The sequence below is a fragment of the Onychostruthus taczanowskii genome, unplaced genomic scaffold (assembly GCF_017590055.1).
Source record: "Onychostruthus taczanowskii isolate IOZ18803 unplaced genomic scaffold, ASM1759005v1 scaffold5, whole genome shotgun sequence".
Taxonomy (NCBI): domain Eukaryota; kingdom Metazoa; phylum Chordata; class Aves; order Passeriformes; family Passeridae; genus Onychostruthus; species Onychostruthus taczanowskii.
In genome coordinates this window covers 15,939,862-15,961,899 of record NW_024502568.1, presented here as the reverse complement: position 1 = coordinate 15,961,899, position 22,038 = coordinate 15,939,862, and the positions used below count along the sequence as shown (strand labels likewise).

The following is a 22,038-nucleotide window of genomic DNA, read 5'->3' as shown; positions in this document are numbered from 1 at the left end:
TTGTCTCCTCGGTAGCAGAAAATTGCTTATTTTACAAGGTGCCACGGGGAGTGTTATCTACTTGGGATTTATGGGGTGGAGGCTTTAATAATGCATTTCAGCAGGAAAGGAATATTTGTTTTATGACATCCTTCCCAGGGTGGTGCTTTGCTTTTAGATGCACTGTGGCTTGAAAATTACCAATGCACCTATCAGGGAGCTGAGACACCACTTAACCCCAGGGCCAGGCAGGATGTGCAGAGGGGTGGGAGCCCAGATTTTTCCCAAGACTTGGGGGCAGCTGGGCTGCAGGGGCACCCTGGTGGGACAGTGTAAGGGACAGAACATCGAGGCATTAAATGCAGCTCATTATTTTGGATAGCACCTCTTTGTGTGGAGGCACCATTAGCTACAGCAGTGGGGCTGGAGCTGTAAAAACCACTTCCCGTAGGATAGCACCAATGTGAAACACTGCCTGCTGATATCTGATAACAACAGCGAGATAGCACGAGCACTTTGAGCCAAATAAGGATAAAAATGACGCTGTTGCTTCTATATTGAAGTCAGAGGCTCTGCAAACAGGCTGTAATGTGAATTTTTCTGGCCAGCAGCAGCTCTGTCAGCTGAGTGGAACGGCCACAGCCGGCTGAGCAGGGGGGAAGCGCCGCGTGACAAACAGCCAACAGGAGGGCAATATCAAGGAGGTGCAGAGAGTTATTTGTTGCTTAATGAAGAGCCTCTCGAGGCTGAAAATTTACAGTGCTTTCACAGTTCAATTTTGTTGGAGAAGGGAATAAAAACAAGCCTTGAGTGGAGCGCGGCGACGTTGCGGTGCACAGAGGAAGCAGCACAGACCCTGCAGACCTGCGGCCCAAAATTGTATTGACAAGGGAAGGCTTGAGAACACGAGCCAGCCAAGGTCAGCCAGGGCATTGTATAGGGGTGGTAATTAGGCCACTAATTAGATTCTCTAGGGCAGGCTGGGGAAGGAAGAGTGCTTTACAGGAGGAGAAGGAAGAAACAAATTCCCGGCGCGCTGTCAGGCGCGTCCCTTCAGACCAGTGTGCCTCATGGTGGCCATGGCAAGCCAAGTGCTGGGGGAAATGAGGAGCAGCCTGAGCAGCTGGGGTGGGGTACAAGGACCTTGTGACAGGAGTAAGTAGGTTTTCTTCACCAAGGAAACAGTGAAGTTCCAAGAACGACCTGCTGTGAGTCCTCCACCATCCCCAGAGGAAAGTCCTTGGTCAAACAAGTGGGGTCAAAGCTGGGTTTTGGTGAAGGAAGGGGAGGATTGGAGGTCTTCAAGACAGGAATCTTCCCTTGCAAGCCAGACTGCACTACCTGTCTGTCCATAATGTTTAGTTAATGGGAGTAAGGTGAATTAAAAAGGCTGAAAATATTCCCTGGAGAAAACCAAGTCCCCAGTGAGTACAAGAACTGAATTGTGTCATACAAACACTGCAAATTGATTTTCTGAGGTGGATTCTTTGCAGAATCACAGTACCCACTGACTTGTGCTTGACTTCATCCTGATCCCCTCCTCCTGGTCAGATTTAAAAATCACATTTCATCTTATTTTTCATCTCCCGGGCTGTGAGATCAATAGTCTAGTCACATATAAACATAATCCAAATCTTCTTTTTGTACTGTTTTTGTTGTTATCACAGAGGACTTGGACTGAAAAGAACATTTTACAAAAGATTGTTGATTCTGCTGGGATGGATCAAAGCTGGAGCTGTAACATTGAAGGATGAGAATTCAAACAGAAAGGAAAAAGTGAAGGAATCTGGGACATACAACAAATGCATCACTTTAGCTATGATTTTTCACCTCCATTTTACCTGTTCATGGGAAGAAATTCTTCCCTGTGATGGTGGGCAGGCCCTGGCACAGGGTTCCCAGAGCAGTTGTGGCTGCCCCTGGATCCCTGGCAGTGCCCAAGGCCAGGCTGGACACTGGGGCTGGGAGCACCTGGGACAGTGGAAGGTGTGCCTGTGCATGGCAGGAGAGTTATTAAAATGTGAACATATCTCAAATCTATCCACAAATAAAATCAGTGAACTGTGCTGGGCCAACCAGACAGGAGGGAAACTGAACCTAATTGGCATTGCACTCTACTCTTGTGGTGTTTCTTATCTCTGTACAACTTGAAAGTAAAGTTTGGAGTCCAGGTACAGATTATATTGAATATACAACATGGAAAATCTCCCCCACAGTCAATTATCCCCAACAATTAAATCTGAGAGGGACCAGTCTTTTTGTGGATGGTCATTGGAAAGAGCCCAATGCCTTCAACTCCCCTAGGAGCTGAAGGAAAGGAGTTCCTTATGGAAAAGTTGCACTCCAAAAGAAACCCCCAAATTTGGTGGTGGAACTTTTCTGGCTGTATCTTCCTGGAATTTGGGTACTTTGGTCCGAATTGCATCCAGTTCAATAAAGACCATACATGTCGGCAACACTTGTCCTGTCACTTTTTTGGCCCAGCGCTGGGATGAAAAGAGGGAGACTTTGGATAAGGGAGAGGACTTTTGGAGCAGTTAAAAACTGAACTGTGCTTCTTGGCTACAGTAAATGTAAGAGGTCATTGGCCCAGAAAGTTAATCAGAGGTCACCTTTTCAGCTCCCCAAAGCAGAAAGCACCAGCAGCCTTCGCTCAGCTGGCGACCAGTTGAAAAGGAAAAAATAGATTGTCATTTTTTCGGGCAGCAGCACTTGCCAGCCTCAGCTGCAGCCAGTGGTGAGATTCCTTGTTGCCTGAGGAAGTGTCCAGCAGAGCTGCAGGGAACACAGAGTACGGAGGAAGGGCTGGCTCTGTGTTCCTGGTGTTTGGGAATGCTCTACCTCCATGGAGCTGCCAGCCCGGCAGCCGGGGTCAGCGACGGAGCATCAATCCGCACACAATTTCTCCTGGCAGATAAAGAGAAGAGAAAAGGAGCAAGAATAAAGCTTGATTGTGGAATTGGAACTAGAGGGATGTGGCAGGAGGGAGAGGAAGAGGAGTGCCCGATTTGGCAGGGCAGAGGTGCAGGGGGTGAGTGGAAGTCTGAGTGGAGCATCCCACTGCACGGCCTGGCCAGGACAACAGGAAAGGCTCAGCAAACATGGAGCCTTGGGGACTAAAGCAAATATTTCCGCTTGGGATGGAAGCACTGATTTTATTGTATGACACAAATTCAGTTTCTTGTACTCACTGGGGACTTGGTTTTCTCCAGGGAATCTTTTCAGGCTTTTTAATTCACCTTACTCCCATTAACTAAACATTATGGAGAGACAGGGAGTGCAGTCTGGCTTGCAAGGGAAGATTCCTGTCTTGAAGACCTCCAATCCTCCCCTTCCTTCACCAAAACCCAGCTTTGACCCCACTTGTTTGACCAAGGACTTTCCTCTGGGGTTGGTGGAGGACTCACAGCAGATTTCAACCAGTGGGGCCATAGCAATGATGGGTTATTTTTATTTCCTTGAAGGAATGGACAGAAATGGGGAATTTTATCACCTCCCACCCTCAAAAGATGTGCAGGGAGTGCAGAAGGAGCTTACAACACCCCGGTGGCTTCTGAGAGCCTTCACAAGTTCACTGGGCAATACTTTGTGTTATTTGCAGGCAGTAATTGACACAGGCAGTTAATTAAACAAAAACAGCAAGACAGATTCTTGCTAAAAGGGCAGGCAACAATTATTTTCCAGAAATGGATCCTTCCAGCTTTCACTGAGGATAAACACTCAGAGCCCTTGCAAGTTCTGATAAGTCACTCCACCCCCCCTTTTTTTTTTTTTTTTTTTTTTTTTTTTTTTTTTTTTTTTTAATACTCTGAAGTTGTTGGGAGGAATAAAAAGAGCCAGAAATCTTTATTATTCTTCCTAAGGGATTCATTGCATTCTACTTTGCATTGCTTCATCTTATTACCAATTTTCACTGTACATGCTTTTAATAAATACTTATTGCTATAAAGATAATAAAGTCCTTATCACATTAATGGCTTTGCAGCGGTGTAAATGAAAATTAATATTAATAACATTAACAGTAACCTTGATACAGTAGAGCACCGGTAACTGGGAAATATTACAGTGTTTTACAGTACAAGAAACCTTTCTTTTCTAGTTTTTCTATGCCAGCACTGGAAGGGAAAGTAGGAAAGAGAAATTTAGATATTTGTGGAAAAGGCTCAGTGATTATTTCCCATTATAGATCACTGCAGTCTGATTTATTAAAAATATCTTCTCATCCCCAATTCTTCCCTGAGGTATTTCTGCTGCCTACCAGCTCTGCAATGAATGAATGCAGACACCATATGGGCACTTGTCTTCCAGGCTGTGTGTGGGTCTTCTGGGGCTCTGCTCAGCTTCCAGCAGATGGGTCACACTGACATTTCTTTTCTGAACCAGAAGAGAAAAAAAAAAAAAAAAGCAATAGGGCTACACTGCCATTCTAGGCAGTTCTGCATCTTCTCATCCAAAAAGCTGAATGAATCAACCACAGGGAATTTTGCTGTCTTTTAAATTGCATCCCTTTGCATGAAAGAAAAAGTCACCTGTGAGAAAAATCATCAGATATGGTGATTTTTGCATACCTGTACATTTCCCAAACATTCTTCTTTGTTTACATGTAGGCTGAATTTGAGACTGGGAGCACATGCAGCTGAGCACCAAAGCTTTTTTGCACGATTTTTTTTTCACCTGTGTTGGCCTAAAAACTCCAACAGGAGCTGCTGATACCAGTAGTTGTATGTTCTGCAGCAGAGAGAAGAATCAATTCTGAGCAAAGAGCTCTCTGTTAGTACAACATAGAGGAAATTCCAGTGTGCTGGACTCAGAGGCAATAAGTATTGCAAGGTTTCCAGTACTAAGCAGAGATTGCTGTAAAACCAAGGGTTTATGTGAGATAAAGCCTTGAGATTTTCAAGCCTGAAAAATCTGATAATGTCAAAGTTATTGTCTTTACTGGGCTGAGCCCTGTCACACTGCTCATTTGCTTTCGTAGTTTGGGGACATTTTTACACACTAAGGCATAAATTTAACAGAATAAACAGCAATGTAAAAAACTGCAGATGGTAACTGCAGAGCAACCAAGCATTGGCTCCAATGGTGAATTTAACTTTAGGGTTCCCTGCTTTAGCAGATGGCAGATTTCAGGCCTGACTTTGCATTGATGTAACTTTCTTAAGTGCAATCTTTTGGTGGGGGGGTCAAATTCACCAAGATTTTGCTTTAGCTGAAGTTGCCTCAAACATCAAATGTATGTTTGGGTATGTAACTCATCTCATTTCAGGTGTTTGTATTTGGGTTTTCAGTTTGGGGAAGGCAGATGGATTCTACAACAGGATGGAGAGTGTCAGCCAACACCTGGTGACAGAAGTTACAAGACATGAAATGAAGAATTCCTTTAATATGATCTTGTAGAATAACATATTGCTCTGCTTCTAACTGGAGATGGAAATAAGAAAATGTGGCTGTAGCACTGTAGGAACCTTCATTAACTCCATAAATGACTCCTGCAGAGTCTGAGGAACTGTGCAAGAGCCTGACCTTGCTGTCAACATATCCTTTTCCACAACATTATGACAGTGTTTCTATCACTAGCTATAAATGAAAAGTAGATGCATTTTACAGGCATATGTAGACCCCAGCAGGCACATTCACCTCTCTATGCTGGCACCACTAATCTGTCTCTCTCCATCACTCTGATTTACAGCAGTCCTCAAAATGCAGACTAAGGCCTCTCAGTAGTGTTTATCTCACTGTCACTTTGTCACTTGTCTTGCTGCTATGCCTCCAAGCAGGCAGGAGCTGGCAGCCACTGTCTCCAGAATAAAAGTGGATTGAATAGATTAAAAGTGGCCAAAGGGTGTTGTGGAAACCAGAGGTGTGAAGGAAGGTGGCCAGCTCTCCAAGCAGAATGATTAAAAGATGGCAATGCAGCCTTGGCGGGTTAATGCAGCATCCACTGCCCACAAATAACACCATAATTTCACCATCCAGAAATACTCCAGGGAAATAAACATTTCTCATCATTGCCAGGAAAGAGGAATCATTAAGGAACAGAATGATGATGAAATGCAGAAAGTCTTGCTTCTTGAGCACAACACATTAGTTTCTGGGACATGAGGCTCATTTGTAATAGGGACCTAATTCACATAATCAACACCAAGGCTAAACACTGAAGAGAAGATTTTCTGAAATAAAGATTGATTTCTGTGCCAGCCTTTCCATGCTAAATACAGTCCCAAATTGCATTTCTGTGTCCAGGAGCGGGTATTTAAAAGCCTAAATATCCATTTGTGCATACCAACAGGCAGCTTGCCTGTGCAACCCGAAGAAAAGCAAGACAGGGATGGGTTTTCCAAATCTCAACTCCCTGGTGGTTCTTCTTGGCTCTGACTGAGAGCAGAACTGGCTTGGTGTGCCTCTCCATCCCCAGTGTTCCTGGGCAGGATCCACAAGGCATTGAAGTGCTCCATGGCACCGCTCCGAGCCCTTTGGATCGGGATGACGCTCTCGCTCCATCTCATCTGCTGTTTGACAATGCTTGACATTAATATTTCCCTCTTCAGCACAAGTTCTCAAAGCCCTTTTCAAGCCTTATTAAAGTTCACATCACACTCAGGGATGATGCAGAGGTCCTAATGACAAGGAAAAACGATGGCAAGAGAAGTGACTTGCTCAATGTCACACGATTGCAACTCAGAGACAGCAACGGGAGGATTTGAGTGTCAGTAGTTTGTTCTGAGCCCTAATGAATACTAATGACTGGCCATATTGATAATTCATAGTGCTTCCACTGGGTTTAACACACACAAAGTGCTGTTGAAATGCTCATTTTTTTCAGTGATCACTGGGGGCCTGCATGGTGTTCATCCCACAGCTCGCTCCACTCTGCAGGTGTGGAAAACCACTGAGTTAATCAGGTGTTGCTCCACCAGTGGGAAGCTGAGCGTGGAAGTGGTTGCATGATGAGCCATGAAAGAGGATGTTCACAGTGTCTGGCTTCTGGCAATGTCACCCAATGCCTGATGGAGGGGTGCTGGAGCAGAGAACTTGGTCTCCCTCACTGCCAGAAGAGGAGCAAGCTCCATTAGAAGCCCATTCAAAGCATCTGAATTAGAAGCTGTTTCTCTCTGCTGAGCCTCTGGAGAGATGAACATTAAAGGTCTCAAGCTAGACATGTGAATATTCTCCCTTAAGTGCTTATTATTATTCCCATTTTGCAGGTGGGTGAACTGGAAAGGACAGGACTGTGCTAAATTAAGCGAGCTGCCCGCGCTGGTTAGGCTCCCTCTCTGCTCCCTCATAAAACTCCTGGAAATGTCTATGAGAGAAAAGAATGTAAAGCTGCATAAATCTCCAGGGGAATATGTTTAGGTTGTAAAAATACAGAGACAGCATGGAAATACCTCCAAGTGCTCTGGGAATATATGGTGAGTCATGAGCACTGTATATTAAATGGTCAACGCTTCTCCAACAGAAGCAATTCCTCATGCGAGACCACAGGAGTCACAGGAGTTGGCTTTGCCCCAAACTGCCTGATTCAGCAAGATAGCAGCAGTGTGCAGGAACCCTGCTCTTATGTTTCAGCTTTTAGGCACTGGGAAAAAAGGAGAAACAGAGAGATTTTTGATGGATTCGAGCATGGCAGTGTTTTAACTGTGTGAGTAGGAAGCTACCAGAAAAAATAAAATGCAGTAAGAATGGATAATCACAGAAGCACAGAATGCTTTGAGTTGGAAGAGATCTTAAAGCTCATCTTATCCAACCCCCAACACCTTCTACTAGACCAAATTGCTCAATATAATTATTGGATGAAGTGCATCCCTCCCATGATATTTTTTCTGCTTGTTCTGTCTCTCAGTTTTCTGCCGTCTCTGGCATTCTTCCTAAATCCAGAATTCAGTTTGCAATCGTGGCAGTCATTAAAAATTATCATCTAAGAAAGTGTTTATCAGCTCTATCATTGCAGGTGCACTGGAAGAATGATTGCAAATTAAAATGGCTTTGTAACAAGGCCTGAGCTAGCAAAAAGGGAAAAAAAAGGCAGAAAAAAGGTATATTAATTTTTCTGAAATTAGAAGAAAGAATAACACTCGCAGGAAACATTTATCATTATGTCAGCAAGGAGGTTACGTGATAGATCTTTTTAATAATGGTTTTCATAACTTTGAAGGTAAAGACAGTTGGTCTATCTTGGTACTTTTCACAGAACATCTAACAAGTTAAATTACTTTACTTGTGTGTGTAAAATGAAGGCTAATACAGCAAAAGCAGGTTTGGAAATGAATCTCTTTGCAGTTGTACAGGGGCAGGGCCCATCCTCTGCTCCTGAAGGAAAAATCAGGATGGCACAGGCCATGTCTATACAAGTAGACCCCACAAACTCAACATTAACAAATCAGCCTTGGTACTTGAAATATTTATAAATTATGGCTAAAATAAACATTTTTTCCCTTCAGCACTATGAGATGTTTGTCCAGAATGTAAATAATTTTTAAGGGAAGATTCATATGTGCACTCACACGACTTGTATGTAAATGTGCTTCATGCCACAAGCTGTTTTATTAATTCTTAAGCCACTGTTGAAGGCTGGGATTTGCAAGGAACTTCATGAATGAAGAGCAACAGATAGGAAAGGGGAAAGACTGGGGCATATAGGGAAAAGAGCCTATAAAATGAAGTTAATCCGTTTTTTTTCTGGAGGTAGACAGAAGGGTAAAAATCACTTAAGGAAACAAGGCACACATATAATCCAAGCATTCATTAGAACACATCCCTGATCAAATTTTAAATGCTTCATTTTGAATTCAGAGGTTGGAGGAGGAGTAATAAATGACATGAGAGTGAAAACTCAGGGCGTTGGAGTGTGAATGTAAAGGCCCAGTGACCTTAAATTCCCTACCAGAGGCTCAGGGACCAAATGTGAGAACAAAAAATACATCTGGGAGCCACAGTTTGTTTATGGGACAGAAAAGGAAAAATGTTCTGTAAGAGGAACTAAACAGCTCCAGGAGTGACAGCCTTCCCTCCTTATCCACCAGAGCAGTGTGAAACCACGGGGTCGCTCAGATGGGAAAAAAGGAAACAGGAGCAGAGATCCTCTTGACTCCAGTGTGTGCCTTGAATCAAAACCACACATGATGGTGGGGACACAGAAGCCACCTGATCATTTTAGCAGATCTGAGAAGTCTTGGAGCATCTTTCATCATTTAATCTGCTGCTCAGCTATCTCAAGCTCTTCATTAATCAAAGCTCTAAAGCAGTGCAGATTCATAAAGACTTTATTTTTTTTAATATTTTATTGAAGCAAACCATTTAAACAGAGCTTGAAGCAACCTAATGTCAAGCTCTGGGCTGCTGCCTCCCTCAGTTTTGGCACTGCTGTGATGAGCCCCGGGTGCTGTCACCTCTCTGGGAGCTCCAGGAGGAGCAGCCTGGAGCTGTCACACGTGAGCTGCTCCTGGTGCCAATCTGAACCTGTCTCCAGCTGTCTCCTGGATCATAACTCCTCCTTCACATCCCTTCAGAGGCTCACAGAGCTGTGCATGCAGCAGGTTTCAAAGCTTTGCCTGCCCTGGGAATCACAAACACGTGCCTCCAGAAGCAGCAGGTATTCACAGGCTCCAAGGCTTCTGGTGCCACAAAAGAATTATAGTAACTCTGAGCACTGAACCATTTAAATTCTATTTTAATTGATTCCCGGCTACCTCACAACTCCAGCATATTGTTAAATCAGTGGTGGATGAAAGTAGCAGGAGGTAACATCTTCTGCATTGCTGCAGGGAGAGCATATCTAAAACAAGGCAGTAAATCCTGGGTGCCTCATTGCCAGAGAGATGCAGACAAATTGGAAGAAATTCATAAGAAGAGTAATAAAAATGATTAAAGGTCGGAAGAGACTGAGTTATGAGTGAAGATTAAAGGAACTTAATATGCATCACTTGGCTAAATGATGACTAAGAAGGGAATGATACCCTTCAACAAGCACTTGGAGGGCATAGAGATCACCAATAAAAGGGAGCTCTTGAGGGCGCTGAAGGACACACAGCTCAGGATGAAAGGATGGCATCAGGCAAAAGGCAACTAAAATCTAAAAATCATTAAAATCTAACAGACCATTTGTGGGAAACCAGATTCTGCCACATTTACCTAATCAAGTTTATTTTAATTTTTGCCTGTTCCAGAGACAAAGGCATTGTCTTCAATTAAAGGCTGAGCATGAATTCCCAGAGGCATTCCAAGGATGTGCATGCCAAGAAGAATGATTCCCAGCCCAAGTTGGGAAAACAGCAAAAAAAGGCATTCAGAGTATCTGAAGATTGATATACCTTTTACTCAGAGCTGAAGGATGTACAAGATATGGAATTAGTGATGTGAATGTGCCTGTTGCCAGGATACCAGGGGCAAAATGGGAGTAATAATGCATTTCTTTAAAATATACACATTCCATTAATTCCAGTGAGAATTACACCAAAATTTTAATGGCAGAGCAGACAACTAAGAATAGCAAATCTCCCTTCAATTTTCTCACAGCACCAACTCACAGCCTTGGAGTTGGGAGAAGAGCTGAAACAATCTCTGGGGGTGCTGGAGGGCTGTGGCTGCACATCCTAAACCCAGCCTGCATCCATCAGGATGGAATTAGGCTGGAATTAGGCTGAGCTGCGGCTCTGCTCAGCGCTGAGCTGTTGAATACAACATCCACAGCACCTGGTGGTTTTCCAGGCTCACTGCACAGAAACTCCCAGCTGGATTTAGAGGGTGGGGTTTTTTCGGTTTGTTTTTTTTTTTTTTTTTTACCCAGGAAGTTGCTTGCTTCCAGCTCCACCACACCTCTGCTTTCCCTGAGAAAGGGGAGTCCTGTAGGTGTCCCCTGGGGGAGGTGGCAGGTCCCTTTGCTCCCAGCAGCTAGTGGCACAAAGAGGATGGAGATGTTTTGGGGGAGATTTGGTCTTTTCCTGTCACTTCCCGCGTCTGTTTCTGGTGGAATTAGGATTTGATGTGAGGATATCACTTTGTGCTGACACCCTGCAGCAGCAGCATCCCTTGAGAAGGGCTTTGGGAAGCACTGCCTGGGGATGGAGGTCATGGGAAAAGGGCTCCCCAAAAGCAGCTGGAGCGGGAAGCAAAATCCTCCTCGGTCCTTGCGGGCAATGAACTCCTTCCTCTGCTTTATGAGTTTGGGAGAGAGGAAGCACAAAGCAGAAACATCTGCATTTCTAAGCCTTCTCTGTGAGAATAACCCAGAGATGCTGATGCTGGGAGAGGCACGTGGAGGAAAAGCAGCCCTTTTCCCGGGATTAGCATCCCATTACAGCGGTGCTCTGAGGACACAATCTGATTTATTTATCCCAGAGTTAAATCTGGCTATAAATGCACAGCTTTGCTACTGGCAAACACAGCCGCTGGACCTGTCCACCAGATTTCTGCCCCAATTTCTGCCCAGCAGCAAGGGACTCACATGGTTAAAAAAAATCACCTTTTAAATTCACAAGTTTGCACCACTAATTGAGGGCCTGCTTTTCAACAATGCTAAAGGACTTGCCCATCTTTTTCATCACATAAGCCTGCTCAGAGCTAAGAAATATGTACAAACTTGTTTTAAAAGTGGGATGATTCTTCATATGTTGCAGAGTAACATGGCAACCAGCAGAAATCAGATTTACAGAGGTGGAGGTCAGGACCTTTCTTTTTATGAAAACCAATCTAGTCAGAGATAGCTCTACTATAATTTCTATATTGAAACTTCTTCATTTCCTTCCTCTTTGAACTCTGAATCATGAGAATTAAAGGTCAGTCTTAGCTTTTAGATTTTTAGGCTGTTTATTCTGATTTTCCTTCCTCTGGCAATCATTGCAAGAGCATGTAGTGACAGGACAAGGGGTAATGGATTCAAACTGACAAAGGGCAGGGTTAGATGGGATATTAGAAGAAAATTCTTCCCTGTGGGGGTGGTGAGGCCCTGGCACAGGGTGCCCAGAGAAGCTGTGGCTGTCTCATCCCTGGAAGAGTTTAAGGATGGGTTGGACAGGGCTTGGAAAATCCTGGGACAGTGGAAGGTGTCCCTGCCCATGGCAGGGGCTGGGACTGGATGGGCTTGAAAGTCTCTCCAACCCAAACCATTCTTTGATTCTGTGATTTTTCCTGGTAACACTGTTCCTGGAGAGGGATTTATTATGCCATTAAAGTTTGTGTTTTCCTCCCCATCTCTCCAGGTAACAGTGAAGACAGTCTGTAAGTGCCTGTGAGATGGGCAGACTCAGCCTTTATGGAAGTTTGAGCTACCACGTGTGGAAAACACCACCAAGATTTCTACTCCAGCTGCTGCTTGGTGAGGAATAATGCAAACAGAGACTTCCCCAGGGAATGAAGATCTTGTTTTCATGACAGCTTCTTTGAATTTTTGTTATTTAAAAATACAGAAAAAGGAAGGGAGTGTAATTACACAGAAATCTGGCTAAGGATAATTGCTATTCAGAGCATCCCACGAGGCCAAAAAAGGCCTTGGAGGGCAGCATATTTAACCCAGAACAGAAATGCTGAATATGTGTGAGTATTTTATAAATCACAGGTGTCACCTCATCAGGGTCTTTTTTCTGGGTGGTTTTTTTTCTCTAAAAACCAGGTGAGATTCAGATGTGATCTGTACAGAGGCGCATACATGGGTCTGTAGGAAATGCGTGCATGTGTGGCTTTTAAAAGCTTTCAAAAGTTTTTATATGGTTTTACAGGTGCACAATCACCTGCTTGAAATTGTTAATTTGTTTGGCTCCCAATCAGAGCTGTGTAATTTATAAACTTCTGCTTTGCATTTTACTATTAAGGTACATATGGTTTCACTGCAAAACAGATTCCCACAGAGCTGAGTTTGAGATGCTTCTGAAAGTTAAAACCAAAGATGGGCTTGATCACAAAAGGAAGTACTAAAATAGAGAATTCACTGCTCTTTCATGTTCAGCTTGTGCTCTATCACTTCAAACTCTTAGAAATAATATTGCTGAGTATTAAACAATGGATTTAAGCTTAACAGTGTAAGTGAAATATGGAGAGTTTTCCTTTGATAATATTGGCTTTGCAAGTGTTGCATCAAACCTTTGAGGGAAATGCTGTGTGCTGCATCTCAGAAGGGATGGGTGTGTGACACAGATTTAATAACCAGATTATACATTTAACCAAGTATTTATCATCATAGAACCACAGAACAGTTTGGGGTGGGAGGGACCTTAAAGACCATTTTGTTGCAACCCTCTTGCCACGGGCAGGGACATCTTCCACCATCCCACCTTGCTCCAAGCCAAACCTGGCCTTGGGCACTGCCAGGGATCTAGGGGCTGCCAGAGCTGCCCTGGGCACCCTGTGCCAGGGCCTGCCTGCCCTCACAGGGAACAATTCCTTCTTAAAATTTAATCTCAGCTTGCCCTCTGACAGTTTCACAGTTTTTAGGTATATTCACTTTACACACACACACACACACACATATATATATGTATATATGTATATGTATAGGTAAGATCTCGTTTGAGAACAAACTTTGCATTCAACTGAGTAGAAGATTTTGGATCCTTTTCCACGTTTGTGCTGTCGCCGTTCCAAGCCCGGAGCCGGGCAGAGGATGCTGATGCTGCCTGCCAGGTGTGCAGCAGGGCAGCTCTGACTCTCCAGCCCCGGCAGCACCCGAGCCGTGCCGTCAGTCTCCTCGGGCTGACCTTTGCCTGCACCCCGGGATTCGGGACAGCCCGAATTCCCGTCGGACAGCTCAAGAGGGCCCCATCTCCTCCCGGATTCTCTGGATCCATCCCCCGGCGCTGCCGCGGGCGGGTCTTAGGGCTCGGGGGATGCCCGGGGGATGCCCCGCATCCCGCCCCGGGGGTTCCGCGGCGCTTCCCCCGCTCTGCTCGCACCCCATCCCCGCAGCCCCAGCCCCGGGGGACCCCCACGCCCCGGGGCAGAGCCGAGCGGCTGCACTCCGCCTCCCGGGCTGCGCAGCGCGGCCGGGGAGCGGCGGGGCTGCTCCCTCCCCCTTCCTCCTCCTCCTCCTCCTCCTCCTCCTCCGCCCCCCTCCCCCAGGGCAGAGCCGGCGGAGGCGGCGAGCGCGGGGCAGAGCAGAGCCGAGGCGGCGGAGGTAGGAGCGCGGGGATGGGATGGGATGGGATGGAACGGGATGGAATGGGATGGCGGGAAGTCGGGGGGTCCCCAGGCCTCGGCTCCCCAAGTTTGCGGGCAGCGGGACTTTGCGGGAAGTTGGGCAGCGGGGGCAGCGCCGGGCTCGGGGGGACACGGGACTGTCCCCGCTCCCCGCGGGCTGCGGCACCCCGGGAGCTGCCAGGGCATCCCCGGAGCCTCGGCAGCAGCGGGGGAAGGCAGCCCCGAGCGGGGGAAGGCATTCCCGAGCGGGGGAAGGCATTCCCGAGCGGGGAAAGGCGGCCCGGAGCGGGGCCGTGCTCCGCGGGACCCCGCGGGGACAGCGCTGCGCGGATGCTGTCACTGCCCGCAGCCGGGCTCGGGGACAGCAGGCACTTGGACAGGGCTTTCCCGAAAGAGCCATTCCATCCCGGCGGCGCATCCCACCTAGGAACGAGCCGGGCGTGGATGCCGCCGCTCGCGGTGAATATTTTTTGGGTGAAGAGGGGGATTTCTTAAATGCAAGCTGTTGGCTGGTAAAAATAGCTTCATAGCTGCTGAGAATGCAGGCAAGGTTCAGTGACGGGTTATTATGGTCAGAGTCTGTTAAGCAACGATTCACCAGCTGAACTTTGGCGGTCTCATATATGGGCTTCTCTTTTTCTTCTTCTTCTTCTTCTTTTTTTTTTTTTTTTTTTTTTTTTTTTTTTTTTTAATTTTTCTCTGCTGCTTCATTGTAATACTACAGCCGTACTCTGCAGTGATCTGAGTGTCTTAGGCACAGACAGATTTGTAGGTTAATAGGATATGTGAGAGTATTGCTTGGATGGTGCATCCAAACACCTACCACCAAACTCTCAGGTTAGGATTTTTTTAAAATTTAATTTTATTTAGTATATCATGCTATGTCCTAAAGTCCCCTTCACACTGACTTATTTGCATATGACATCAGAATGGTTTCACTTCTTGAATTGACCAAAAACCCATCTCTGTAGAACAAACACGTTCTTTTGTGTTTTGAGACTTAAAGAGCAGAGTGGCCGGCTGGGCACATCACAGATTAAATCTCAAAGTTTGCTGGACCTGTTCATGAAAAATAAATATTTTTAAGGTTTAACTGCAAATCGTATGTGCTCGTTTGGATAAACAAACACCTGATTGAACAGCACTGCACTTGGTATTGGCTGGGGACTGCTTAATCTTTGGCAGAGAGGGAAATTTCCACCAATAAAACATCCCAAATGGATGTGAACCATACATATATGTTTATATCTGTGCTATTTGTAGACATAGCTATATTAAAAAAAATATATATATATAAAACATAGACTGTTTTTTATATACAGTCACTCACAAACAGTGAATCTCACTTAAAACCAGCAAACACTAACAGAGTAGCTGCCTTGAAGCCTCTTTTTGTCAGTGATTAAAATGTTGTCACACGTCTCGTGCCCTGAGAGGAGCTCTGCTGCTGCTGGTGCCATTTCACTCTTGGGCATTGAGTCAAAGGATTCATCTGGCTCTTCACATGCCAAAAGAAAGAAAATCAATTTGAATGCAGAAAGGAGGAAAGTACTTGTATGAAGATTTAGTAGTGAAACTACCTTCTTTCTTTCCTTTTTTTTTTTTTTTTTTTTAATAGCACTTAGATCCTGTGTCTGTGAGTTGCAGCCACCGTGCAGTTCTGAAATCAATAGGAAAATAGTTTTATGGTTCGGATTTTGTCATAGGAGGACTAATCTCAAATTCAGAGTGTTTTATTTGGTGGTTTGTAACAGGAACATGATCAAACAGTGGAGATTTACGTTGCAAAACACTTAATTCCACTAATGCAATGGAAGGCAGTAATGGATTTTTATCTTCATTGCTAAACTAAAAGCAGGTATCTGGAAATCATATAAATGAGAAGGGTGAAGCAGACTCTCATATTTGAATTATTTCATGTGGTTGAAGGGGAAGGATGAAGGTGTGTAATCCACCAGCAGCATGAACAGGGATTTTATGTAGGCATAATCACAGAGATGCAAATAAGGTACTGCTTATGTTCTATTTTAACATTATTTCAAGCAACCTGTGGCAGGAGCTCTGTGAGAACGGGGAGGTTCAGTGCTCAAAGCTTTTGTTGGCAGCCCAGGTGAGCTCAGTTTTAAGGATGGGCTGGTCCTAAAGCACCTCTCAAAGCACTGGTTTGTGTTGAAGATCAAGTGGGGTGGCAGCAAACTCTGTCAGGGATTTCTTGTGGAATTCCTCTGCTGACTAGGAAGGGAATCCTTCCTTTTATAAACTACTTTTCCTGCACTGATTTCTTCCTTATATGTCCACAGAGCAAAATCTCACTATTGTAGCTCAGGGTTGTGTCACCACTGGGTGCTGATAGAATTTCTCCCGAGGTGAGCTGGCAGCAGAGGGCTGATGTCACCTAAATGACACATAGATTTAGGAACTTGGAACACCCAACTGTGCTTCTCTTCCAGCACAGCTGCATCACTTAGGTGAAGAAAAGCCATGACATAAACAGATACTGATATTCCTCTCTCCCTCCTAATTACCCCTACAGTTAATGTATATCCCACAGTCATAAATTCCAATGAGATGTGCTCTTGAATCACTCAGTGCTGCCCTGGGTACTTACCTGATGTGGAACACTGTTTCAAACATCTCAGAGGGTTGGCAGAAGATGCACCCTGATTTGAACTGGCTCGTTAATTGCTGGTTTTAGACTCCTATTTTCCCCTTTAACCCACCTGTTTTCCTCCATACCTCCCACAGGGAGGAGTAATTCTAAATTCCCACTGTACTCCTTGGCTGGAGTTAGGTTGCTCAGATAGAACAATCCAAAGTGCTGTGGAAAACCATGGTAGATTTCCAATAAGAGAGCATTTTTCCACAGCTTTCCCCCACAAATTAGCATTTCTTATTTATTTATGTTTTTTAGTGAAGTGCCCTGTTTTCCTTGCTGACCAAGTGAAGTGTCAGATCTGGAGTCTAAACACAGCTATTCAGGGGAAGGGATCTGTAACCTCCTGCAAGTTCTTGTTTTGAAGCAGCCTCAATTGCACCAAGCTCTCCACTTACGCTGCAATTTCACTAAAATTCTAGATGATCTAGAGCTTTGCTGACCCATTATCTTAAAAATTTGTGTGGCTGCCTGTGTATCTGACAGAAAATGTGTTGTGTTTGTCCCCACAGCCTGCTGGGTTGTGTTTCCCAGGCTCAAAGAATGATTACAATTCTGTCCTGGTGCCTGGGCTGGGTTTTTACAGGCGAGGGAGCCGGGGAAGCTCCCGAGGAGGTGGAGAGCCTTGCAATGGGAGCACTGTAATCCTTTGATTACACAGCTGTGCCTGACATGCCACTAAACAGCACTTTAGGGGCAAGCAGTTAATGTAGCTTTTCCATTGAATATTTATTAATTTATGTTACACCTGGCTTCCAGCAGCTGTTGAAGGTGGTTTGTATGCTTTAGATTTAAGGAGCATCCTCTGAGGGGAGACAGGCAGGTGATGCCTTGCAAGAAGAAACAGAAGGAAAAATGTTGTCCTGATGGCAGGGACAAGGCAGCTGTGGGGAGGATGAGAGGCCTGGTGAGGTGGTGGATGAGAACAGGAGTGAGGAACCTTGGCACACTCTGTCCCACTGCCTCTGTCCCCGCTGGTGGCAGCACACTGGAGGTCACAAGACACAATCTCAGACTGGTTTGGGTGGGAAGGGAACATGAAGCTCATCCAGTTCCAACCCTGACAACTTCCACTGTCCCAGGTTGCCTCAAACCCATCCAGCCTGGCCTTGGACATTGCCAGGGATCCAGGGGCAGCCACAGCTTCTCTGGGCCTGCTGTGCCAGGGCCTGCCCACCCTGATGGGGAAGGATTCCTTCCCAATATCCCATCTAACCCTCCCCTCTGTCATTTTGAAGCCATTCCTCTTCTCCTGCCACTCCATCCCCTGTCAAAGTCTCTTTGCCCCTTCAGGGGCTCTAAATTCTCCCTGGAACCTTCTCTTCCCCAGGCTGAACACCCCACTCCCAGCCTTTCCTCACAGGACTGATGCTCCATCGCGCTGGCCTGGAGCGCCTCTCCTGCACCAACCCTCCAGCCCCAACCCATTGCCTCTTCTCATTCCCAAATCCACCTTCCTCCGACTCCCACAACAGCCTGAGCTGCCTGAAACACCCGTTTCCCAAACCTCAGCACCCGCCTGCTGCTTTCCTTCTGCCCTTGCCCAAAAACGAGGTGGTCCACCTCAACTCCAGGCACATTTTTGGAGCTGCTGGTGGTGTGGCCCTTCCCCTGTTGGTTTGCTGAAAGCAGCCACAGCCCCTGCAGCCTTGGGGATGGTGGGGGCATGTGGCTGCCTCCTGTGCCATGGGTTTCCTTGGAAATGAACCCAATCCCATGCAGAACTGGTGGGATGGAGTGGCAAGGGAGCAAGCCAGGCTTTTATTTGTTTATATGCCAAGAAGCGCCAGATACTCACGTAATGTTCTTAAACTTACTGTGCTATCATTTACTCACCAAATAAGCACAGTGTTTTATAAATAAATGGGGGTTTAGGCCAAATCTGTATCTAAGGTGGGTTGTTCCTCACTGTAAAAGGTGCAGATCTGTACCTAAATAGCAAAATACTCAAACTGACATTTCCCATTTGCTTCACGCCTTCCAGTAGGAAAAAATAAGTTTCATGAGGAGATATTTTTTTCCTGTAGAAAAACCTTGATTTTCAGTGTGGGTGAATGTACCCTGCTATCTAACCATAAAATTAGAAAAACTGATGAGAGTGAAAAAGGCTTTTGTATTGTTATATTTTACTTTTGGTTTTGCATTTATTGGTGTTTGGCTTAAATACAAGTTGAAGTTAGACTCGTAGCTTCTCAGGATTGCATGGAATAGAGGGAAAGTAATTTCTTTCAAATAAGTCATTGAGTTACAGGTGAGTTTGAGCTGGGAAGAACTCTGAGGTCAGACAAGAGTGAAGATAAAATGTGAAGTTCAAAGTCATACAGAGGAAACAAGATAAGACTGCTTTGAAAAATGAAAAACTCTATGAGATACAAAGGCAAAAAAAAAAAAAAGATTTATGTGCAGCATGTGAGGAAGAAGCCTCACACTGTTGAAAAGAGTGCTCTGAGGATGGGCAGCACATGGATGTGAGCTTGTAATGTTGGATGGTTTGCCCAGTTTCAGGTCTTGGAACAGTGTGGAGAAAAACCACTTAATTAAAGTGCTTTAGAACTGGCACCAAATGAGTAGTGAGATACCAACAAATAGGAGAGACCTCAGGGAAAAAAAAAAAGTAGCAGAAGTTAGGATTCTGCAAGGTTTTGCCCATAATTTAGAGGAAATGTAAGAGCCCAGTGTCAACCTTGCTGTGCCTAAATTGGGATATAATGGTCTGAGTGCCAGAATTTATTAATCCAAAGAAAAACGAGTCTTTGACTGGGGCAGCCAGGAGGTTTGTCTGTGTAAAGCTAGAAATAGGAGGAAGTGGAGAAGGATGGTTTAATAGTTTATTAGGAGAATGTATCACATAATGAGATGGGTTTGCCTGCAGGCCCAGCTCCTCACAGGGGAGCTTCATCTCCTGAAAATCCTTCAGCAGCTCTTAAAACCAACACTTCCTTGCAAGCCCATCAAATACCTTATCTAATATTCCTTCCCAGCCTCTTTGATTTTGGCTGCTTTTTAGTTTTAATTTGTCTTTCTTGCTCAGCTCTGTAGATACTAGATAATGTTAAACAGATATTGGTAATGTTAAGTAAATTAAATGGATAATGAATCTCAAATTTTTAAGTTCATAATTTTGTAGATGTATTTCACTGGGCTCCTGCTCTTGTCTTCCATCCCTTCCTAGTGCATTTTTAGAGCTGCTGCTGAGCAGCTCATCCTTGGGATTGCTGAAGCCTGAGGACATTTCCTGGGGCTGCTTCTGGAAAGGATTTTGGGTGCTGCTGCTGCAGTGGGAGAGGAGCAGGTTTTGAATGTGTCCATCAGCTGTGGAGCCCGTGCCCAGGTGATTCCAGGGAAGGAATGATGGTTCACACTGTAAGATTGACACTTTCAGGATCAGGGATCCTCTGTTTGCTTTGTGTCTCTCTGGAGCTCCGGGCTGGGATAACACCGAGACATCTGGGTTGTAACTGCATCCATGGCAGGCGATAAAAATTCAGATAAAAACCCTGCTGCGTGTTAAAGACTGCCAATAGAAACTGCAGCACGAGATGCAGCGATGGGCTGTTAATTTAAGAAGACAAAAACATGTTCTTGAGCACTCCAGCATGGAGTAGTACAGCTTTATGCCCTGAGCGACTCATCGGAGCTGTTCGGAAAGTAAATAATTTAGATGAAAAGTTTCATCAATTATAAAGCTCTGAAAACAGTTTCTCAGCTTCAGGATTAACTTGCCTGAGGATCAGATAAGGATAAATCAGAATGAAACCACTATTGCACTTGACACTTAGTATTAGAATTACTTTGCAAGGCTATTTATACCATCTTTAAAACAAGAAATGAGATGTGAGAGGTGAGCAGAAAGGAAGAGTGGAATCTGAGCTGGTCCTCTCTCTGAGGAAAAAGGAAATAAAAATTTGTCTGATATCAGGTGATTTTAAATAGGGTGTTTTTTAACCCTTCAGAGTAGATTTTTGAGCGTTGCTGAGGAGATCAGCAAAATGAAAAGAAACAGCAGAGTAAATGCAATCTAGGTTGGTATCCATGGAAATCCCACGTGGATTTATCTGGCATTAGGCTGGATCAGGAGTAATTCACCTTTTGGGTTTCACTGGTGTGAGGGGGACCAGGATGTGGCAGTGGGAAAAGTTTTCCAGTTGTTTTGGAGGAATTCAGAGCCCTGTATTCACCAAGGAGTGTGGCAAGGCTGGAAAATCTGGGTAACCCCAGAGCTGGTCAGGGAGCAGCTTTTCCTGGAGTCAATAACTCTCTCAGATGGTTCCACTCACCTGCTGCTCCTTCCTGCTTCAGCTGTACAGATTGAGCATTCTCCTGGTTTAGCATCAGAGTTAGAGTGTTGCAATAACTCATTTTGGTGTAATAGAGGGGAATGCATAAAAAGCCTCTGCTGAGTTTTGATAGTGTTTTCCTGTAATGATACCCATTAAGTGAGTGTAGTAATCTCTCCAGTTTTCCATTTTTTTTTTGTCTTGCTGTGCTGGTACATTGGATAATGCATAAAGAAAAAAAAAGAAAAACACTAAAAATGTGCTGTGAAAATGCTGATAAATATGTAAATACCAACAGTATCTTTTTTGGACTATTACAATTCCTACGAGCTAGAGCTTTCCAAAACTGCAAAATGAACAGGCACTTTATGACAATTAATATTTATGCATTGAAAACATGCTTGTTACTGAAACAAGAGTATCCCATCCATCATCACTAAACATTTTACAGTGCACAACTTTAACGTCCTCCTTTCTGTATTGTGACAGAAAATAATTCCAAGATAGCAAATATCATTAAGTTGCATTTAACAGAAAACTTGGAAGGTTTCAAATGAGATAACATAAACTCCGTGCTCATTCCAAACAGCAATTCTCTGGATGAACCTCTGCCTTCATTAAAGTCAATGAAATGTCTTCCTGCTGACTTCAGCATGCCTGCATTTCAAAAAATAAATTGAAATGGGATCTTTAAAAGTTTTCTTCTTGATGAGTGGCTGAAGCTAAAGCCATTCAGCTGTGCTTTTCTGTGCATATGTTATTTAGCTCAGCCAGCAGGTCTCGAGGTGAAGATAATGTCTGGCGGGGATGAGGGAATGTGAGCAGGAAATAATATTTCCCTTTGAAATAATCCATCAGTAGCTGTGCTGTCCCAGAGGCCCCTTTTTATGGAGGTCCTGCAGATGTGGAGCCCCCTTTCAGTGCTGAGGGGAGCCAAGCATGCAGGTGGACATTCCTCTCAAGGATATTTAGGCCTTAAAAGTGATGGAAAAGCCCCGAAGT

At 44.8% G+C, this 22,038-nt stretch overlaps 1 protein-coding gene across 1 annotated transcript in view; it reads left to right on the top strand.

Annotated features, from left to right (window-relative positions):
* Positions 1–14,007: 14,007 nt before the first annotated feature.
* Positions 14,008–22,038, top strand: part of CHST15 (carbohydrate sulfotransferase 15) — a 44,737-nt gene continuing 36,706 nt past the window's right edge. The window contains exon 1 of the mRNA XM_041415917.1: positions 14,008–14,083. The gene's annotated coding sequence lies outside the window, so the exon portion shown is untranslated. The remainder of the gene's footprint in view (positions 14,084–22,038) is intronic.